This window comes from Miniopterus schreibersii (assembly GCF_964146895.1).
Source record: "Miniopterus schreibersii genome assembly, chromosome: 2".
NCBI classification, from domain to species: Eukaryota; Metazoa; Chordata; class Mammalia; order Chiroptera; family Miniopteridae; genus Miniopterus; species Miniopterus schreibersii.
Window position 1 is genome coordinate 79,265,236 of NC_138102.1, and position 11,079 is coordinate 79,276,314.

General features: G+C 43.4%; 1 pseudogene across 1 annotated transcript; it reads right to left on the reverse strand.

Annotated features, from left to right (window-relative positions):
• Positions 1-324: 324 nt before the first annotated feature.
• Positions 325-10,768, reverse strand: LOC308552450 (RNA polymerase II-associated factor 1 homolog; annotated as a pseudogene). Its single transcript has 4 exons — positions 10,712-10,768; positions 8,899-8,904; positions 8,159-8,319; positions 325-1,846 (listed from the first exon to the last, which is right to left on the reverse strand). The product of its transcript is annotated as an RNA polymerase II-associated factor 1 homolog (transcript).
• Between the last annotated feature and the right edge of the window lie 311 nt (positions 10,769-11,079).

An 11,079-nucleotide genomic window follows, 5' to 3' on the forward strand; every position in this document is an offset into this window, starting at 1 on the left:
TCCCATCAACAAATCAACAAAGGACATGTGCTGGAGAGGGTGTGGAGAAAGGGGAACCCTAGTACACTGCTGGTGGGAATGCAGACTGGTGCAGCCACTAGGGAAAGCAGTATGGAGGGTCCTCAAAAAACTAAAAATGGAGCTGCCGTTTGACCCAGTGATTCCACTCCTAGGAATGTATCCTAAGATACTTTTTTTTTTTTTTTTTTTTTTAGAGAAGCTGGTTTTATTAACAGCAAAGGTTTGGAGGAGGGGAGGGGAATAGCGAAAGGCTCACAAATACACCACGGAACATAATCATGTCTGCACCAGCCCTGAAAGGACTCAGTCACTGTCACTGTCCGCTTCACTGGAATCAGAAGCTGCGACTTCACTGCCATCCTCCTGCGCTGCGTGCTCGCTGCCACTGGGGAAAGGACGGGCACTGCGGCTGGGGCTGCGGCTCCGCTGGCCACCCCCATGGCTGCCACTCCCTGAATCATTGTCACTGCCATGGGCCCGTCCTCTGTCCTCATCATCAGAGTCCGCATCCTCTGAATCCGCATCACTGCCGACCATCTCCTCTTTGTCCCGAGCAGCCCGGGCCTCATCTTCGCTGCTCTCGTCGGGCCACTGCCACTCTCGTCCCTGGCCTCATCCCTGTCAGCCTCTCCGCGTCACTCTCACTGCCTGAGCGCTCATCCTCACTGCCTGCCTTCTCACTGCGGCTGCCCTTCTCTCGCTCCTGTCTGAGCCCCCAGCTTCTTTCTCTTCTGTCTCCATTTCCTCTTCCTCTTCTTCCTCGGGTTCATCGTTCTCCAGCTGGGCCTTCCGTGCCTCCTGGGCTTCTAATTCCTTCCCGTTCATGTCCCGGTGTTTGACCACAAGCAGGGCATTGGTACCCGACTGAACCCCAGCCTTGGCCCTGCGCTTACTCAGACCGACGCTGGTCTCCAACTCGTGATAGTAAACTCCATCGCCCTCTCGGAAGATGAAGTAGTTTTCCTCGTAACCCTTACTAGCCTTGTTCTTCACATTCCAGTTGTATTCTCGAGCAATCTTGTAGTCATACACATCATCCGGTGCATAGTCCATCTCCTCCTCCTGATCCCGCTTCTGTTTCTTCAGCGTCTCTTCCACAGGCAGGAAGTAGGCCACAAACTGGTTCCCTTCCTCATCCATCATGCCCCTGATCCTGGCCTGAGACATCATCTCCAATGCAGCTGCTCCACTCGTGCCCTTGGGGGCCGGATCCGAGTCAAAGATTACCTGAGCGCATGGATTAATCCACATCTTAAAGTCTGGGAAGACAGGCATGACCTCCACTGGTGTCACTTGGGGCTTGCTGTAATGCTGGGAGATCGACTTCTGGGCATCCTCAAAAGTCTTCTCAATGGCTGTAATCTGGCTATCCCCGTCTTTGTAAATTTCTTCCTCAGTGAACTGCTGTTTCACAGAAACCTCAATCTTGACCTCAGGCTTCTCATTGGAGATGCCTTAACGGTTGAACTCGGTGGAGATGTACTCTGTCTTCCGCATCCATGGCACCACCTTCGCATGCTGCTGAGACCTCTTGGAGCTAGTGGGTGCCTGAATCTCCTCTTCCAGAAGCTTCTCATCAGCTGGATCTAAGAGTGCATTGGGGTCAATGCTGTAGGTGTCAGGATTGATGAGGTCGATGGTGACCCCCAGGTCTGGCTCAGTCAGGAGGTCATGTTTGTGCTGTTTTTCCAAGGAAGTTGCTTTGTACTGAACAAACCTGTTCTGGTCGAAGGGGTGGGTAATGAACTTGGGGTCGAAGGGGATGTCAGGGAGGCTATTGCAGTACTTGACTTGGCAGACCACTCCAGATCTCTCAGGCAGAATCCTGAAACATTCATCAGAAAGGATATATGTATCCTGATGTTCATAGCAGCACAGTTTACAATAGCTAAGATCTGGAAACAGCCCAAGTGCCCATCAGTAGATGAGTGGATAAAAAAGCTGTGGGACATTTACACCATGGAATACTAGGCAGCTGTAAAGAAGAAGAATCTCGTACCCTTTGGGACAGTATGGATGGACCTGGAGAATATTATGCTAAGTGAAATAAGCCAGGCAGTGAAAGACAAACATCACATGATCTCGCTTATATGTGGAATCTAAAGAACTTAATAAACTGATGAACAGAATAGATTCAATGACATGGAAGCATAGATGAGACTGATGAATGTCAGAGGGATGGAGGAGGATGGGTGGGTGGAGGGGGAGAGAGTAACCAAAGAATTTATGTGCATATATACACAACCCAAGAACATAGACAATGGTGGGGAGAGGGACTGGGGAGAGGGAAGGAACTGGGTGGAATGGGTCATTGGGGAGAAAAAGGGACATCTGTAATATTTTACACAACAATAAAATTAAAAAACAAAATAAAATAAAATAAAATCTCAAAGTCAGGGAACTATAATTTAGGTCACCTAATCTTTGGAGCCTCATTTATTAATTTGTGAAATTGGTATAGACTCCCCTAGGTTACCTATCAGCATAGTTGTATGTTTCACATAACATAATGTTCTTTATATTCAAGAGTGCCATATGTTTTGTATGATATAAATTCACTGAACACTGAGTGGAAGCAATGCAAATACTAGTAAAATCAATTATGTGGAGGGATGGTGGACCAGAAGTAAACTCTCTCCTTTCACCCTATTTTTTCTTTTCTTTAAAAAAATAAATAAATATATATATATATACATATACACACACACATATACACATATATATATATATACTTTTAATTTAGAGAGAGAGGAAGGGAGAGGAAGAGAGAGACAGAAACATCAAGGAGAAACATCAACATCAATAGGCTGCCTTCTGCAGCACACGCCCCAGAATCCAACTGGCAACCTCCTGGTGCATGGGTCAATGCTCAACTACTAAGCCACACTTGCCAGGCCAGTATTTTTTAAAAAATTTATCTTTATTGCTGAAAGTATTACAGATGTCCCTCCTTTTTTCCTCCATTGATCCCTTCCACCCCGCATCCCTTCCCCCCTCATGCCTTCACCACACTATTGTCTGTGTCCATTGGTTATGCATATATGCATATAAGTTCTGTGATTAATCTCTCCCCATCCACTCCCTCACCTCCGCCTTTCCACTGAGATTCCTCACCTCCGCCTTTCCACTGAGATTCATCAGTCTGTTCCATGCTTCTATATCTCTGGAACTATTCTGTTTATTAAATTCCACATATGTGTGAGATCATGTAAAACTGAATCAGGAAGAATCAGAAAACCTGAATAAGGTAATAACAACCGATGAAATCAAAGCAGTAATAAAAAAACTCCCAGCAAACAGAAACCCTGGTCTGGACGGCTTCACAGGGGAGCTTTCTAATTCTTTAAGTTGTAGGATTAGATAGTTTACTAAAACTTTTTCTTGCTTTTTGAGGTAGGCCTGTAGTGCTATGAACTTCCCTCTTAGGACTGCTTTTGCTGTGTCCCAAAGATTTGGGGTTGTTGTGTGTTCACTTTCATTTGTTTCCAAGAAGTTTTTGATTTCTTTCTTGATCTTATTGGTAACCCATTCATTGTTTAATAACATGCTATTTAGACTCCATGTGTTAGAATGTTTTTGAGTGTTTTTACTGTAGTTGATTTCTAATTTCATGCCCTAGTGATCTGAGATGCTTGATATGATTACAATCTTCTTGAACTTACAGAGACTGGTTTTGTGTCCTAACATGTCTATTTTTGAGAATGACCCATATGCACTCGAGAGGAATGTATATTCTGCAGCCTTGGGGTAAAATGTTCTGTAAATATCAGTTAAATCCATCTGATCGAGTATGCCATTTAGAGTCACTGTTTCTGTATTGACATTTTGTCTGTAAGATCTATCCAGTGAAGTCAGTTGGGCGTTAAAGTCCACTACTATGACTATTAATCTCTCCCTTAAAGTCCTTAAGGTTATTATTGATAAGTCCTTATTTGTTGTCATTTTAATTCTTTATGCCTATGTTTCTCTCTCTATTTCTTCTTATTATTACAGCAGTCACTTTAACATTTCTTGCAATGCTTCTACTTCTACTTCTAATTACAGCAGTCCCTTTAACATTACCTGCAATGCTGATTTGGTGGTGATAAACTCATTTAGCCTTTTTTTGTTTGAGAAGTTCTTTATTTCACCATCTATTTTGAATGATAGCCTTTCTGGATAGAGCAGTCTTTGTTTCAGATCCTTGTTTTGTTTTACCTTGAATACTTCATGCCATTCCCTTCTGGCTTGTAGAGTTTCTGATGAGAAGTCAGCTGACAACCTTATGGGAGCTTCTTTGTAGGTAACAGATTGCTTTTCTCTTGCTGCCTTTAAGATTCTCTCTTTGTCTTGAATTTTTGCCATTTTAATTATGATGGGTCTGAGGATGGGCCTCTTTGGACTCTTCTTGTTTAGGACTCCGTGCCTCTTGAACTTGTGTGACTTTTTCCTTCACCAGGTTAGGGAACTTTTCTGCATTATTTCTTCAAACAGGTTCTCTAACCCTTGCGTACTTTTGACCTCCTCTGACACTCCTTTGATGCAAATATTTTTATGTTTCATGTTGTCCCACAGCTCCCTTAGACTGTCCTCCTGTTTTTAAATTATTTTTTCTTTTTGGTTCTGTGATTGAGTGATTTTTTCTACCCTGTCTTCTAATTCGCTGATCCAATCCTAAACTTCCTCTAATCTGCTGTTTATTCCTTTCAGTGTATTCTTTATTTCTTCTGTCATTCTTCATTTCTGACTGGTCATTTTTCATAGTTTCCACATCTTTTTTTATGCTGTTGAGCATCCTTACAATCAGTATTCTGAACTCTATATATGATAGATTGCTTATCTCCATTTCATTGAACTCTTTTTCTGGAGACTTCTCTTATTCTTTCACATGGGGCTTGGTTTTTTGTTTCCCCATTTTGACTGCCCATTTGGGTTTGTTTCTATGTATTAGGTAGGCCTGCTTGAACTGTCAGTCTTTTTGGAAGGTCTCTGGTGCAAGCCAATGTCAGATGCTGTTTGTTACTGGCCCTGAGTACATGTTTGGAGCTATCCACAACTCACGGCTTGAGGTCCCCTCTATTGGGGCTGGGTGTGGTTGGACAGGACCAACATGCATACCAAAGTCTGCTTTTTCAAGGCCCAGGTCCAAAAGCAGATCAAAGACTCAAAGCACTCTGCGATCTGCCTCTGGTTGCAGGCTGATTAATCTGATTCTCTTAATGAGCCTCAGGTGTAGAAACTCCTTAAGGTAGGGTGAGAGGTTTTATAGCAGGGAGGGGCAATTGCTGCCTCCTCAGGCAAAAACTGCTTGGAAGGTAAATGTCTGCCTCTGCGTTATGAGGGAATGACTCAGCACAGGAATCCAGAGGGGTGCCCTCTGAGCTCTATCTCAAGAGCACACAACCCTAGATTCTCCTCACATAGCTCCAGTCCACTCTGCCCTCCCTGTGCTGGAGCCCAAGGTGAGTGGCTGCATATGAAACTGTGCATTGGTTCTTTAAGAGGGTGCCTGCATTTCCAGCCATCTCTCCTTGGCAGACAGAAACCCGGCTGCTTTTCATAGCCAGATGTTATGTGGGCACCTTTCTCAGTTCTGGTGCTCTGGGCTGGGGAGTCCAGCTTGGGGTTTAGGCCCCAAAGTTCTCAGTGGGAACCCCCCCACAGCTGAGATATCCCTCTGGACCTTCAGCTGCTGCCTGTGGGAGCCCAGTCAGCCCTCTTGTGCCTCTGCATTTCCTACCAGACTCTATGAGGTCTCCATTTTTCCTCTTTGGTTATGAGGATGCTCTCCAGCTCGTCTTCAGTTGCAGTTGATTATTCAGGATGTTTTTTCTATGTTTTAGTTATAATTCTAGTTTGGTCTCAGGAGAGTGTCAGTGTAGCTTCCACTCATTCTGCCACCATCTTTAATCTCCACTACTTTTTCTTTACTAGCATTTCCTTCTCAGCTTCCAGTAGTCCAAGTGAATGGGGGCCAGGGTGCTTTCCTGTGTTATTTCAGAATCAATATGACAAAGTTTCTGTCATGGCAGCCAGAGGAATGCTGGTGTGCCTAGGGAACAACACAGGCCCTTCTGGGGAAGCTGGTGTGGGCATGGTGCGGGTGGAATATGGGGGTTGGGGAAGAGTCCCAGAAGAGGCTAGAGGAATGGTTTTGCCTGTCCCCTTGCATGCACTCAGCTCACATTTATCAGGGCAGCACTTCCAGCCAAATGTGAAGAGCTGCATTGTGCCCCTGAAACCATAGCACACACCCACTAAATCATGACTCTCTGGACATGATAAGGCTTTCTACATGATAATCATATAAAGCCAAAAGAACTATTACTCTAAGCTCTGAATGAGAAACTGAAAAGAATAACCAGGTTTTAGGTCATTTGTGCTGATTGACTGCTATAAAATGTAACAAATTTTCCCCTTCAATTTTCAAGGAATCCTGGCATTAGCAGGGATTTTGGTTTGTGTTTACCCTATGGCACCTCCTGGCTATACTTGATCTCCATCTTTTGTCTTAATAACTCACTAGGGAATAAATAATGTATTGAGGTTAAGAGGCTTCTGAAGAAATTCTTGCCTTATGCAAGGATATCCAGAGCAGCAGTGTTTCCAATCATGGGAAGAGAATTCAATGTCCATGATTAGGGCACAGGCACATCAATGATGATGAAATGGAATACCATTAACTCAGTTAAGTGAACAAATCAAATCCATAAGTATCATTGTATTACATGTACAATATAATGTTGCATGAAAAAAGCAAGCTACAGGACAACACATAGAGACTGAAACACTTTGTGTAGACATTTAAAACACACAATGCAACTTGTTGCTTACTGTTACAAATATCTTACTGTTTCTGGACATCTACACAGGTAGTATAAGTAAAAGCTGAAGGATTAGAAGGGCACACAGCAGAGCCACCATAATGGTTATGCTTGGGGAAGGAGAGAGATGGAATTGGAGAGCAGTATAGAGGACATTTCAATTTATTTAAATGTTTTTACAAAAAATAACGAAAGCAACTATGAAAATGATTACATAAATTTCAGGTTTAAGTACATTGTTTAAAGTACAATGTTTATAGTACATTGTTCTTCGCTTAAGTTTACATTTTTTTGAAATTAAAAAAGATCACTACTGGGGGAAAAGGTTCCTTGGATTAAGATCTTCTTGGCTTCACATCTTGGTTCTTCCATTTGCTGTGTGTGTGGCCCTTAGCTATTTCACCTTTCAGGGCCTTCATTTCCTCACCTGTAAAATGAAGACCACACTTTGCTCAGTGCTCAATGCACGGCAAGCACACTGTATAAGCTCGCTGTTATTTTAAAATCCTCTAAGATAAGACAGAGTGACTGCTTCTAGTCATCCTTTGAATCCAACTCTTGCGTTATCCCCATTTTTCCTAAACATTCCAGGTAGATGCTCTTATAATACCTTATTCTACTCTGCCTGGTGTCCTACACACTATCACCTTCTAGTGTTAATGACTAATGTTTATGGAACATTTACTATGTGCCAGACACTCTTCTAAGCACATTGCATGCTTGCATAGTATCTCATTTCATTTTCACAACATCTCTAGTTTAGTATCAACCTTGTTCCCATTTTACATTCTAGTTTACAATTACCTCTGTTAGTGTGTCTCCCTTAATAGGTGGTGAGTTTGGGAGGCTAAAGATGGTGATTGATTAAGCTTTGTACCCTCCCTGCTTGGCACAGCACCTGAGAAAAAGATGTCATTCAAGAAATTGCTGAGTGAATGATGAATGAATGTATGAATTAGGCTAAGTTAACCTAGTCCCCTGGTCACTACCTGGCTAGAATGTGAGATGCTTTGAGAATCTTTTAGGGAATCCTTGGCTCTACATCAGTGCCACATCTCTGAAGGATCATAACAGACAATTGGTCTCCTCATAGGGACCAAGTTTATTGATTATTATGTAGTTAAAAATGTGTGACATGTGCTCCTTCCCAAAGCTTTTTGCCTAGCTGACTCTTACTACCTTTTACATCAGTTTAAACACTCCTTCCACAGGATGGCTTTCCTGGCCCCACAAGCAGGAGCAGGTCCTCGTCAATATCTTTACACAGTCCTGTGTGTTCCCTGGCTTGTTTTAACAATCATTCTTAGATGGCTGTCTGTGGGGTTACTGCTTACTTTCTGTCTCCTCCTCGAGCTGCATGCTGCATGCTCCATGAGGAAAGGTCCCTCACTGCTCTGTTCTCTGCTGTATCCGCAGTCTCTGCTGTATCAGGGCCCAGCACGTTGCAGGAGTTCAATGCATATGTGATGAGTGAGTGAGTGGAAGCCAGGAGAGGCTGAGAGTGGGAAGAAGTGGGTTACTGAAATTAAAGTTAATATTCAAATTCACAGCTGTTATTGATAAAGATTGTGGCTAATGTGTTCAAGCCAATATTCTCAGGGCTTGTAAACCTCTCTGTACTTTGGAGCTTGGGATGGATGATAAGTGACTTTTTTAGAAGGGATCTTGATCAGTGGGCAGAATCTTCTGTGGGAGGCATCACTCCAGACCTTCTTCTCCATTAGACTTATTCGCAACTTACACTTTGAGTGAGTCAGGACCACCTCTGGGCATTTAAAATACAGATATTGCCTCCTTCCCCGCCTCTGCACCTATATACAAACTGACACATACTCCAAATCAGAATTTCTGGGGTGGAGCACAGGACAGCATGTCAATTTCCAACGTTTTTAATTTATACTTAGGAAGTTCTTGACATACCTACCTTTCAGGTGGAGAAAATGGATTAGGTTTTGAAGGGCCAAAAGAAGGATTTTATTTTTTCTAGCATAAAAACATGACTTTCTCTTGCTTCCTTTTATTCCCATCAATCCCCATGTGCTCTTTCTCATTGTCTTTGTTGAAACATTCTTACCTGAATCTTAAGAGACACATGGAGAAACAGCCTGAAACAGGGAAAGGTAAACTCAGGACTCAGTCCTTTCTGGAGGCTGTGGGTGGTTTGTGGCCGCACAGACTTGGGAATGCAAACAGAGACTGTGGCATGTTTGGAGAGGACTTGTTATAAAACGGGGCCTTCAAAAGGCACTGTTACTAATTTTCTGGTTTAATAGCCACATTTCTTGCTATTCCCCTTTTTAGGCTTAGAGAAAGAATTCTGTCAAAACAACATGAGGTGTCACAGATGTAAATCTTCAAGTTTTCTGAGCATGTGAAACCATTCTTTGTCTCTCAAGATGATTGCAAATGAACCTTTCCTCCCCACTGTCCCACAAGCATCAATTCTACTCTCCCATGCCACTCCCAAGGAGGTGAATCAGGCTCGTGAGGGACTCTGTCTCCAGCCCCACTTCACTGAGTGGATCCACTGCCAATTATCTTCATACCACAGCCAGGGTACAAGTTTCTTGCCCCACATCACTCAGTTCCACTGTTGTGAGAACACTGGCATTGTAAGAACACCGCTGTAAGAACCAGTCCAACCTTTACCTTATGAGAACAGTGTCGAGGTATAAGAGGGCAGGTCACTTGCAGGCAGGGAGCTGACATTGGCCCTGAAATCTAGCTTCCTGCATGTGTGCAGGGCCCTCTCCAACTTTTCTCCAGCTCCACTGGCTCCGGTAGGGGTAGCCCCCAACATGTGTGCAGGGGTGCAAAGAGCTGATTTGGCTCTGTGGGATTCAGACATTTCTCTTGATAAATGTCCCTGTCTCCCTTCAAAGCAGGAGCTTCAACCTGAGCAACGATTGAACTTGACTGGGGGTACTCGGAATGAGAATGTGGTCTGAGATAGTTGTTAAAGTACATAAAGAATAAAACTGCCCCTCTCTTATTCGATTAGCCCCATTTTTATTCTTCTTGATGTTATGAAATTGCTATTTTTTAACTGCTTCATGCATCACATATTTACTGAGGGCTTGTTGTGTGCCAGGCACCAGTGTAGAGCTGGGGCTGCATCCCTGTGGAAAGCTCAAAGGGTTGGAGCAGCAGAGGCCCTGGGAGGTGAGGAGTGTGCTGGGGAGGGGTGCGAAGTGGTGTTCTTTAGCCAGGAGGCTCAGAAAAGTCCTCCTTGATGGACCAAATGTACAGGGAACAGCTGTTTCCAAAGCTGGCAGGTGGGAGCAGGCTTAGAGTGGGGAAAGGAGCAGCTAGGGGCCCTGTGGCTGGAGCAGGATGAGGAGAGGGGCACAGCTAAAACAAAGACCAGAGGTGGATTTTGGATTTCATTCTGAGAAGGATGGGGGTTCTGGAGCTCTGATTTAGGCTCTTAAAGGATCATGCCGGGGGAGGGGTCAGCATGGATTAGGGTGGGCTTGCAGGAGTTGTGGAGGAGTGGTCAGATTCAGACTTTGTTTGGAAGGCAGAGGCAAAGACATTTACTGATGTATTGAGCATAAAGTAATGAAAGAATGAATTATTTGGGGGAGTAACTCCATCTCTAGGATATGTACAACTGGGAGTGTTCTGTGGCCATGGGCACTTCAGGAGGTTCAGATTCAGGAAGCTCCTGGCAGGAGATGGGCCATCAAGAATAAGTACTTCTCTGCAGCTGCTGCAATGACATCCTGGCTGGTCGCTACTCTGATACCCAAGTTATCTTTCTAAATGAAGTTTAGCTATTTTCCTTTTTCTCTAAACCAGCAGTATGCCCCATTGCCTTCAGACCAAAGTCCAAGCCAGCCACGTGGCATTCAAGATCTCATGATTTTATGCTCCTCACACTTTACCTTTCGAAAGCCTTTGGAAGCAGTTAAAATTCTGCCTTCTCCAAGTTCACATCCCATATTTTTCCCAATGGAATTATTTCTCCACTAAAACTTGATTTGTACATTTATTCTTGTCCTCATTTAATTTTTCTCAGTATTACAGTTATATAACTTTAGATGTATATTATATCTATTTATATTTTGTATATATTATGTTTAGTTTTATAGTCATAGAGCACTATAATATTGCTTTTATTAATGTAATGTCTCCATTTCTAGATTATGCATTTATCAAGGATGAAGCTGGATCTTACTCTGTATCTTAGTCTAACCCAGATTTTTGGACCCTCAGTAAATGATCTGAATCATATTGATGAGCAAAGTTAGAA